Here is a 12,500-nt window from a genome sequence, read left to right as displayed (position 1 = left end):
TATAAAGATCATACATCATTATAGAGATTACACACTGTCCCTATAGAGATCATACATCATCCATATAGAGACCATACACTGTCCTTATAGAGACCCCACTGTCCTTATAGAGACTATACACTGCCACTATAGAGATCATACATTATCCATATAGAGACCATACACTGCCACTATAAATAGCATACACCATCCATATAGAGACCATACACTGTCCTTATGGAGATCATACACCATCCTTATAGAGATCATACAAAGTCCCTATAAAGATCATACATTATCCATATAGAGACCATACACTGTCCTTATAGAGACCATACACTGCCACTATAAATATCATAAACCTTCCTTATAGAGACCATACACTGTCCTTACAGAGATCATACACCATCCTTATAGAGACCATACACTGTCCTTATAGAGATCATACACCATCCTTATAGATACCATACACTCTCCTTATAGAGATCATACACTGTCCCTATAGAGATTATACACCATCCTTAGAGACCATACACTGTCCTTATAGAGATCATACAGCATCATTATAGAGATTACACACTGTCCCTATAGAGATTATACACCATCCATTTAGAGACCATACACTGTCCTTATAGAGACCACACTGTCCTTATAGAGACTATACACTGCCACTATATAGATCATACATTATCCATATAGAGACCATACACTGTCCTTATAGAGATCATACAACATCATTATAGAGATTACACACTGTCCCTATAAAGATCATACACCATCCATATAGAGACCATACACTGTCCTTATAGAGACCACACTGTCCTTATAGAGACTATACACTGCCACTATAGAGATTATACATTATCCATATAGAGACCATACACTGTCCTTATAGAGACCATACACTGTTTTTATAAAGACCGCACGCTGTCCTTATAGAGACCACACTGTCCTTATGGAGACCATAGGCCGCCCTAATAGAGACCAAACTGTCCTTATAGAGACCACACACTGTCCTTATAGAAATCACACACTGTCCTTAAAGAGATCACACATTGTTCTTATAGAGACCGCACACATTTATTTATCTGTTTGTTTTGTTAGTTTGATTATTTATATATTCACCATTGTTTATTTACAGTTTTTCTCAGTTTCTTTGGAGCGTTTTTCAGATCAAAAATGAATTTCTTAAAACTACTTGTTCAACCTCTGCTTTATTTAATCACTTGTGCTTATCCTAAAAACATTTCTCTTCGCTTTGATCAAATTGCGAAAGCTTTTTTGCATTAATTTAAATGATTGTGTATGAGTGTCTGCTGTTTCCTACATTATCAATTGTTTATGTCATGCTGATCAAAATATATTATACTGGTTTCACCTGAATAGTTTCAACCCCCAAAAACATCTCAGCATCAGTTCATTGTATACGTCATTGAATGCAAAATGCAAAACCAGATTTCAGAATCTGTCATCTAATATTTCTATTAAACACTTTTATGGTAAATGTGACTTGAAGTGATTAATTGTGTAAATTAATCTTGAATGTCACTAATGAAGGCGAGTGAATGGCATCAGATCAACCAATAATCAACCAGTTCTCTAAAACAGGTCAAAGGTGAATCTCGTGAACAGAAAACACTAAATTACAATTTCTGAAAACGGAGGAAAAGCAGAAAATGAACGAACACCAATACACTACAGTAAAAGTGTGAATCCTGTTCGGTGTCTTATAATCAATAATAAATCAAAAAAACATTTGTGCTGCTGAAACTCATAAAATTTCAGCCTCGTGCATTTTCAGTCACTGTAAATCCAGTAGTTTTGATCAGAAACACTGAAAGCGTACGCCGTCTTACTGACAGCATGAACAAACATTGTGACGATCGTGTTTGTGAACAATTACAGAAGGACGTGTTATTCTGATGGGGACGAGATGTTCATTCACACGAATCCTTACTTTAGAGAGACGAACGAAGGATTTTGAGAAAAGCTTTTGCAAGGAATCCGATATGTTTTGCTGCTTGCACAAATAGTTTAGAGAAATGCACTTATTGGTTTGCAAATATTAACGAATAATTAAAAAAATGCTACAAACCAATTCAGAGAAACTGCAATTACTTGCTTCCTTGTCTGTTTATTTGTATATAGTTCATAGTTTGTTTATGTGTTTGTTCATTTGTTTATTCTTGTAAACTTTTTCTTAATTTTTTTTCCATTTCCTTCATTATTTATTTTAGTTATTTGTTTGTTTGTTGTTAAATTTTAGAACCCAGCCATTAGGGGGCACAAGCCAGTGCACTCTTAGTGCCGGTCCCAAGCCCGGGTAAATGGGGAGGGTTGCGTTAGGAAGGGCATCCAGCGTAAAACATGTGCCAAATCAAATATGCGGATCACAAAGGAGAATTTCATACCGGATCGGTCGAGGCCCGGGTTAACAACGACCGCCACAGGTATCGTTAGCCGACAGGGTACCGGTGGAAATTGGGGTACTGTTGGCCGAAGGAGGAGAAGGAGAGGAGGAAGACGTCTACAGAGACGGCAGGAAAAGGAGCAGTGTAGGAGAGTAGAGGTTCGGGTTGGTACTTTAAATGTTGGTACTATGACGGGTAAAGGGAGAGATAGCTGATATGATGGAGAGGAGAAAGGTAGATATGCTGTGTGTTCAGGAGACCAAGTGGAAAGGGAGTAAGGCCAGGAACATTGGAGGTGGATTTAAACTGTTTTATCATGGTGTGGATGGGAAGAGAAATGGTGTAGGGGTGATTCTGAAGGAAGAGTACAGTAAGAGTGTAGTGGAGGTGAAGAGAGTTTCTGATAGGGTGATGATCGTGAAGGTGGAAGTTGAAGGATGATGATAAATGTCATCAGTGCCTATGCTCCACAAGTTGGCTGTGAGATGGAGGAAAAGGAAAGATTCTGGAGTGAATTAGATGAAGTGGTAGATGGTGTACCTAGGAAAGAACGATTGGTGATTGGGGCAGACTTTAATGGGCATGTAGGTGAAGGGAACAGAGGTGATGAGGAGGTGATGGGTAGGTATGGTTTTAAGGAGAGGAATGTGGAAGGGCAGATGGTGGTAGATTTTGCTAAAAGGATGGAAATGGCAGTGGTGAACACGTATTTTAAGAAGAAGGAGGATCATAGGGTGACGATAAGAGTGGAGGAAGGTGCACACAGGTGGACTATGTGCTATGCAGGAGATGCAACCTGAAGGAGATTGGAGACTGTAAGGTGTTGGCGGGGACAGTGTAGCTAGACAGCATCGGATGGTGGTCTGTAGGATGGTTTTGGAGGCGAAGAAGAAGAGGAGGAATGTAAGGATTGAAAGAAGAATAAGATGGTGGAAACTGAAGGAGGAAGAGTGTAGTGTGAGGTTCAGGGAAGAGGTCAGACAGGGGCTCGGTGGTGGTGAAGAGGTGCCGGATGATTGGGGAACTACTGCAGGAGTGATGAGGAGGCAGCTAGAAAAGTACTTGGTGTGACATCTGGAAATAGAAAGCAAGACAAGGAGACGTGGTGGTGGAATGAGGAAGTGCAGGAGAGCATTAGGGGAAAGAGGTTGGCAAAACAGAAGTGGGATCGACAGAGTGATGAGAAAAGTAGGCAGGAGTACAAGGAGATGCGGCAGCAGGTAAAAGGGATGTGGCGAAAGCCAAGGAAAAGGCATATGAGGAGCTGTATAAGAGGTTGGACACTAAGGAAGGAGAAAAGGAGTTATACCGATTGGCCAGGCAGAGGGACCGAGCTGGGAAGGATGTACTGCAAGTTAGAGCAATAAAGGATGGAGAGGAAATGTGTTGACTAGTGAGGAGAGTGTGTTGAGAAGGTGGAGGGAGTATTTTGAGCAGCTGATGAATGAGGAAAATCACAGAGAGAAGGTTGGAGGATGTGGAGTTGGTGAAGCAGGATGTAGATAGGATTAGTAAGGAGGAAGTGAGAGCAGCGATTAAGAGGATGAAGAATGGAAAGTCGGTTGGACCAGATGACATACCGGTAGAGGCGTGAGATGTTTAGGAGAGATGGCAGTGGAGTTTTTAACCAGATTGTTTAACAGGATTCTGGAAGGGAGAGGATGCCTGAGGAATGGAGAAGGAGTGTGCTGGTACCGATCTTTAAGCATAAGGGAGATGTGCAGACCTGCAGTAACTACAGGGGAATTAAGTTGATCAGTCACACCATGAAGTTATGGGAAAGAGTAGTGGAAGCCAGGCTGAGAGAAGAGGTGACCATCTGTGAGCAACAGTATGGTTTCATGCCGAGGAAGAGCACCACAGATGCCTTATTTGCTTTGAGGATGTTGATGGAGAAGTATAGAGAAGGACAGAAGGAATTGCATTGTGTATTTGTGGATTTAGAGAAAGCGTCGACAGAGTGCCAAGAGAGGAGTTGTGGTATTGTATGAGGAAGTCAGGTGTGTCAGAGAAGTATGTGAGGGTGGTGCAGGACATGTATGAGGACAGTGTGACGGCAGTGAAGTGTGCAGTAGGTACGACAGACTGGTTCAGAGTGAAGGTTGGACTGCATCAAGGATCGGCCCTGAGCCCTTTCCTGTTTGCAGTGGTGATGGACAGGTTGACGGACGAGGTCAGACAGGAGTCTCCTGGACTATGATGTTTGCAGATGATATTGTGATTTGTGGTGAGAGTAGAGCAGGTTGAGAAGAGCCTGGAGAGGTGGAGATATGCGCTGGAGAGAAGGGGAATGAAAGTCAGTAGGAGTAAGACAGAGTACATGTGTGTGAATGAGAGGAGGGCAGTGGAGTGATGCGGTTGCAGGAGAAGAGGTGGAGAAGGTGGAGGAGTTCAGGTACCTGGGGTCAACAGTGCAAAGTAATGGAGAGTGTGTTAGAGAAGTAAAGAAAAGAGTGCAGGCAGGGTGGAGTGGGTGGAGAAGAGTGACAGGAGTGATTTGTGATAGTAGGGTATCTGCAAGAATGAAAGGGAAAGTTTATAGGACTGTGGTGAGACCTGCGATGTTGTATGGATTAGAGACAGTGGCATTGAGTAAAAGGCAGGAGGCAGAGCTGGAGGTAGCAGAGCTGAAGATGTTAAGGTTTTCGTTGGGAGTGACGAGGATGGACAAGATTAGAAATGAGTTTATTAGAGGGACAGCACATGTAGGATGTTTTGGTGACAAGGTGAGGGAGGCGAGATTGAGATGGTTTGGACATGTGCAGAGAAGGGATATGAATTATATTGGTAGAAGAATGCTGAAGATGGAGCCACCAGGTAGGAGGAAAAGAGGAAGGCCAAGGAGGAGGTTCATGGATGTGGTGAGGGAAGACATGCAGGTAGTTGGTGTGAAAGAGGCAGATGTAGAGGACAGGGTGGTATGGAGACGGATGATCCGCTGTGGCGACCCCTAATGGGAGCAGCCGAAAGAAGAAGAAGAAGAAGTTGTTAAATTTTAGCTTTTTTTGAAGAGAATAAATATGTTTGGTGAAGCTGTAAAAAATTAACAGTTAAGAAGGAGATTCTATATAAAAAAGAATTAAGAATAACCATCTGATCAAATATAAACAAATTATTTAGTAAAAAAATATATTTTTTTAATTACTAATTAAAAAAAATAGACTGCGCAAATCTATTTATTTAAATATACTTCCAAAATAATATTTATTTATTAAATTAATTGTTTATTGAGAATAATTATTTATAACTTCCAGGCTCCGCCTTGTGCACATTAATGACATCATCCAGCCTCGTCTACGAGACCCTGAAGCATAAAGACGAATCGATTACGTGGTTGTGAACACAATCTGTGTGTGCGGCTTTCGCTATTTCAGCTCGTGTCTCATCTCGCAAACAAAACATTATGCAAATGTCCTATGTTCTGTTCGACCAATCAGCTTCCCTGCCATGACCCCGCATTGTTTAGTTCCGTCAAAGCTTCCCTCGCTATCTAGCGACCTCTGACCCGCGGAGCCGGCGCTAATATCCTGCCACACGCTTGTTAGCCGTTTTCATTATCAACTGTAATTATGCGAGGTGCCGGCCCCGCCCCCTTTGTGGCCCAGAGCTAATTTCAGTATGCAAATGGTTAAAGTCCCTGCAGAGACGATACGAGCGACTCGTATGTGTGCGTGTTAATAAACTCGCTCACACTGACTGACAGTTGGGTGTATTGAAGGCAGCGAGGTCACCTCTGTTAACCACACAGAAGAACCACGGGGGAGGAGATGAGGGGGCGGGGCAAAAGTGGAATGAGCAACTCTGCATTTAGTGTAACTACAAAAAGATTAAAAATGTTCAACGTGATATTCGTTAATCATTAAAACTGTAACTGCTGCATAAGAGGAAGAAAACACATTAAGATAAGATGTAAAAGTAAATAGATCACTGTGGGCGTGGTCACTGTGACAAATCTGACAAATCATAACACGGAGATGCAAATTTATGTCCTATAAGCACATGATGAAGTGTGTTTCATCCCTCACACTGCTGCTTTACTGCATAGGTTTATACTGTAACACTTTGGAAAGGAAGAGTAGGTTTGTGTCGTTTGTTAAAATTTCAGTTCGCCATAGCATATCATAGCTTAGCCTAGCATAACAGCCTTCCAGGACATTAGCAGCGCAGACGGTGAACTTGTAGCAGTTCACAGATATATTCATGTATCAGATTCACGTTGCTCTCAGATCTTAGATTCTCGCTTTCCTTCAGAACTCTTCAGTGAGAGATGGAAAAAGAGAAAGAAAAAAGAGAGGGTGAGAGAGAGAGAAAAAAAACAAGCATGTTTGGTTTTTAAAGCAGATCAAAGCTGGCTGAAGTTTTGGCCAGACATGAGACGCTCGCGCTGCAATCTGGTGCCGTCTGGTTACAGCCTGGGCTGCATTCACCAAGACGCCAACAACAAGACTAGATTGAAGTGCTCCTTCCTCTCCTTCCCTCCCTCCTTCCCTCCCTCCTCCAGTCCTCCACCACTCCTTCATGACTATGCTGGAGATTTTCTGGAACATGCTGCTCCTCTGGATGCCACCCAAATCAAACAGGATCACTCTTCACCTCTCGCTCCTTCCCTTCCTCATCATCGCTCTCTCCATTTTCACCTTTCCCTCCATCCTTAGTGCTTCCTCTACACGTACTTCTCCCTCCATCCACATCCTCTACTATTCCTCCTTTCATCCTCACCGTTCACTCTATCCACACCACTCCCTCCATCCTCACCATTCACTCTTTCCTACACTCTACTCCTCCATTCTTATCACCCCATCCATCCACACAACTCACTCCATCCTCACCTGTCCCTCCATCTTTCCATTCCTACCTCTCCCTCCATTCTCACCACTCCCACCAACCACACCATTCTGTCCATCCTCACATATCCTTTTTATTTACACCACTTACTTCATCCTCATAGATCTCTCCATTCACACAATTTCCTTCATCCATATCACTTCCGCATCCTCACAGAACCCTCCATCCTCACCACTTCCTCAATTCTCACAGATCCCTCCATCCACACCACTCACTCCATCTGTACAGATCCCCTTATTCATACCATTTCCTCCATCCTCACCACTTCCTCAATTCTCACAGATCCCTCCATCCTCACCACTCCTCCATTCTCATAGATCCTCTATCTACACCACTCTATCCATTCTCACAGATCCCTCCATCCTCACCACTCCCTCCATTCTCATAGATCCTTTCTTACTCACCACTCTCTCCATTCTCACAGATCCCTCCATCTTCACCACTCCTCCATTCTCACAGATCCTCCATCTTCACCACTCCTCCATTCTCACAGATCCCTCCATCCTCACCACTCCCTCCATTCTCATAGATCCCTCTATCTACACCACTCTATCCATTCTCACAGATCCCTCCATCTTCACCACTCCCTCCATTCTCACAGATCCCTCCATCCTCACCACTCCCTCCATTCTCACAGATCCTGCCCTACTCACCACTCCCTACATTCTAATAAATCCCTTTATCCACATCACTTCCTCCATTATCACAGATCCCTCTATCCCCACCACTCCATCCATTCTCACAGATCCCTCCCGCCTCATCCCTCCCTTCATCTTTCTTTTCACACCTTTCCCTCCATCCACACTATTCCAACTCTCCTTACTACTCCCTCTACACCTCTTCATTTATCCTTACCTCTCCCCATTCAAGTCAAGTCAAGAAGCTTTTATTGTCATTTCAACCCTATATATCTGACGCACTACACAGTGAAATAAAACAACGTTCCTTCTGAACCCTGGTGCTACATACAACAACAATCACAGAAAACACAGGGCTCTGGACTCCACCCTTTCCCTTTCCTTCCATCTTCACCTTTCCCTCCATATTTAGTACTCCCTTCCTCCTTACCACCACCTTCCTACCTTTCTCTCTATCCTCACTGCTCTTTTCTCCTTATAACTCTCTCCACAATGTTCCCTCCATTCTCATGGCTTCCTTCACACTATTCTCTCCATCTTCACCATTTCATTCTTCTTTACAACTCCCTTCACACCATTCTCTCTATCCTCACTGCTCTGTTTGTTATCACTCCTTTCCTTCTCACATTTCCTCTGCATTGCTCTTTCCATCCTCACCACTCTCTTACTCCCCACTGCTCCAGCCATCTTCATCACTCCTCCTATCCTTCACACTGCTCCCTAAACACCTCTTCCTTTATCTTCAATGCGCCCTGCATCCTCACCGTTCCCTTAACTTCGCTCCCTCCATCTTCAGCGCTTTCTCCTGCCTGTACACTGCTGTATTGATCTCACAGCCTGAGGACTCGAAGGCGAGACGCTCACTCAGCCGCTTTGGAATAAACACAGCCGACTGTTTCACTCTCAGCAGTTTATTTATTTATTTCCTCTTTTTTTTTTTTTTTTTAACCAGTTTGTGGTGAACTCATACAGATGATTCATAAAAGACAATTTGCAATGAGTTTTAAGTTTAACATTTGGTGGCACAGTGGTTTAGATACTGGACTTCTAATCAGAAGTTGATCAGAAGTTGCTGGGCCTTTGAGCAAGGCCCTCAACCCTCAATTGCACTGATGTACAAATGAGATACTTGAAAGTTGCTCTAGTTATGGGCGTCTAACAAATTCCATAATTGGATTCATAATGGTATCTGAGAACTTTCCAGAACTACATTTTAACACCAAGAGTAGTGGAACACCTGATTTTTCCAGCCACATGTGGTTCTTCATCAAACTGCTCTTGGAGGAACACAGTTGTGCAGGACGTCTTTGGATGCGCTAGCAAGACATTTTCCCTTCAATTGAACTAGGAGACTGAAACTTGTTCCAGCATGACAATGCCCCTGTGCAAATTCAGCTCCAAGAACATCTGCTTTTATGGGTTGGAAGTGTGGAAGATCTCCTTTGATAGAGCTCCAGAACTGTTAGAATAAATGTAAATTACTCAGGCCTCCTCACCTCACCTCCATCAATACCTGACTTTACCAACACCCTTGTGTTGAATAAATCTTCACAAAATCTTAGTAAAATCTGGTGGAAGATCTTCCCAGATGAGTGGAGGTTACTTAAAAAGCAAATGGAGACTCTACGTGAAATAGGATACTCAGAAAGAAGAACATATCTAAGTCATGAGCATAAGGTGTCGACAAACGTTTGGACATGAAGTGTATTTCAGTAACGATTTGTTAAACATTCTGGCTCATCTTTTGTTAGTTCTTAGAACTTTAAAGATGATTTCTTGTGAATTTATTTTTCAACTCTTCAAAAACCTTCCAAATTACACACATTTTCTATCTTCTGTATCGTTGATTATTCCAGTTCTCATGAGATCCAAGAAAGTGTGTGATCAGAAGCTGAGACCCAGGCATTAAGCGCCAAGAGGGACGATGCCATAAAATGGACAAATAATTAGTTTTCTGGAGAAGATTTTTTTCGGGTGGCTCTGATTAAACGAGGCTCTTGAGGGAACGAATCGCACATTTTTCATCTTTGCTGCTCGGTGTGGAACTGAGAACCCAAGTCTTGCTTGCTTCCCATGCACGGGTTTAAATATAGGCCACCTCCAGTGTTTTTTGGCATGAAGCTCTAAACACACACGCTTCCAGAAAGTTTCACCAAAACCATGCAGTGGATTTAAATATAACTGTGTCGCAACGAGATGGTAGTTTTATTTGTAACCAGACATTAGTTTTTAAGAAGGTTAAGAAGTTCTGTAGAATTTACTGATTCGTTTTTTTGTATTTTTTTTCAAAAGGTATTGTTCTTCTTATTGTTGAAGGAACACAATACGATGATGGTTTACAGTGTACGATGATGTTGAATGTGCTAGCATTAAATTTTCCCCTTTAGGGGAAACTGGATGTAAAAACTCATTTCTAATCCTCCAATTCTAAGTCCATCCTCATCACTCCCAATGAAAACCTCAACATCTTCAGCTCTGCTACCTCCAGCTCCACCTCCTGTCTTTTACTCAATGTGACTGTCTTTAATCCATACAACATCTCAGGTCTCACCACAGTCCTATAAACTTTCCTTTCTCTTGCAGATACCCTTCTATCACTTCTATCTTCTATCACTCTTCTATCACTCCTGCTATCACTCTTCTCCACCCATTCTACCCTGCCTGCACTCTTTTCTTCACTTCTCTAACACACCTGAACTCCTCCACCTTCTCCACCTCTTCTCCCTGCAAACGCACCACTCCACTGCCCTCCCTCTCATTCACACACATGTACTCTGTCTTACTCCTACTGACTTTTATTCCCCTTCTCTCCAGCGCATATCTCCACCTCTCCAGGCTCTTCTCAACCTGCTCTACTCTCACCACAAATCACAATAACATCCGCAAACATCATAGTTCAGGGAGACTCCTGTCTAACCTCGTCCGTCAACCTGTCCATCACCACTGCCAACAGGAAAGGGCTCAGATTTTATTGTTGTTGCAGTCCAACCTTTACCTTGAACTAGTCTGTCGTTCCTACTGCACACTTCACTGCTGTCACACTGTCCTCATACATGTCCTGCACCACCCTCACATACTTCTCTGACACACCTGACTTCCTCATACAATACCACAATTCATCTCTCCACCCTGTCGTTTCTCTAAATCTAAAAACACACAATGCAACTCCTTCAACAATGGTGTTTCATCTGGTCCAACCAACTTTCCACTCTTCATCCTCCTAATCGCTGCTCTCACTTCCGCTTTACTAATCCTATCCACTTCCTGCTTCACCATCTCCACACCACCCAACCTTCTCTCTCTCTCATTTTCCTCGTTCATCAGCTGCTCAAAATACCCCTCCACCTTCTCAACACACTCTCCTCACTAGTCAACACATTTCCCTCTCCATCCTTTATTGCTCTAACTTGCAGCACATCCTTCCCAGCTCGGTCCCTCTGCCTGGCCAATCGCTACAAATCCTTTTCTCCTTCCTTAGTGTCCAACCTCTCCTACAGCTCCTCATATGCATTTTCCTTGGCTTTCGCCACATCCCTCACATCTCCAACCTCTTTCTCCTTATGCTCTCCTGCACTTCCTCATTCCACCACCATGTCGCTTTGTCTTCCTTTCTATTTCCAGATGTCACACCAAGTACCGTTCTAGCTGTCTCCCTCATCACTTCTGCAGTAGTTTCCCAATCATCCAGCACCTCTCCAGTACCACCGAGCTCCTACTCTGTGCCCCGCCAACACTTTGCAGTCTCCAATCTCCTTCAGGTTGCATCTCCTACATAGAACATAGTCCACCTGTGTGCACCTTCCTTCCTCTTATACATCACCCTATGATCCTCCTTCTTCTTAAAATACGTGTTCACCACTGCCATTTCCATCCTTTTAGCGAAATCCACCACCATCTGCCCTTCCACATTCCTCTCCTTTAGGCCATACCTACCCATCACCTCCTCATCACCTCTGTTCCCTTCACCTACATGCCCATTAAAGTCTGCCCCAATCGCCAATCGTTCATTTCTAGGTACACCATCTACCGCTTCATCTAATTCACTCCAGAATGTTTCCTTCTCCTCCATCTCACAACCCACTTGTGGAGCAAAAGCACTGATGACATTTATCATCACCCCTTCGACTTCCTGCTTCATGTTCATCACCCTATCAGAAACTCTCTTCACCTCCACTACACTCTTACTGTACTCTTCCTTCAGAATCACCCCTACACCATTTCTCTTTCCATCCACACCATGACAGTTTAAATACACCTCCAATGTTCCTGCTCTTACTCCCTTTCCACTTTGTCTCCTGAACACACAACATACCTACCTTTCTCCTCTCCATCATATCAGCTACCTCTCTCCCTTTACCTGTCATAGTACCAACATTTAAAGTGCCAACCCGAACCTCCACTCTCCTACACTTCTCCTTTTCCTGCTGTCTCTGCAGACGTCTTCCTCCTCTCCTTCTCCTCCTTGGCCAACAGTAGCCCAATTTTCACCGGTAGCCTGTTGGTTCACGATACCTGTGGCGGTCGTTGTTAACCCGGGCCTCGATTGATCCGGTATGAAATTCTGATTTGTGATCTGCATATTTGATTTGGCACGTTTTACGCTGGATGCCCTTCCTAACGCAATCCT

General features: G+C 43.4%; 1 long non-coding RNA gene across 1 annotated transcript in view; it reads right to left on the bottom strand.

The window, feature by feature from the left end:
* Window positions 1-12,500, bottom strand: part of LOC124387477 — a 23,249-nt gene that overhangs the window by 10,000 nt on the left and 749 nt on the right. The window lies entirely within an intron of this gene.

Source organism: Silurus meridionalis, chromosome 6, assembly GCF_014805685.1.
Source record: "Silurus meridionalis isolate SWU-2019-XX chromosome 6, ASM1480568v1, whole genome shotgun sequence".
NCBI lineage: Eukaryota > Metazoa > Chordata > Actinopteri > Siluriformes > Siluridae > Silurus > Silurus meridionalis.
The sequence above is the reverse complement of the archived record's forward strand: the minus strand, read 5'-3'. Positions and strand labels throughout refer to the sequence as shown.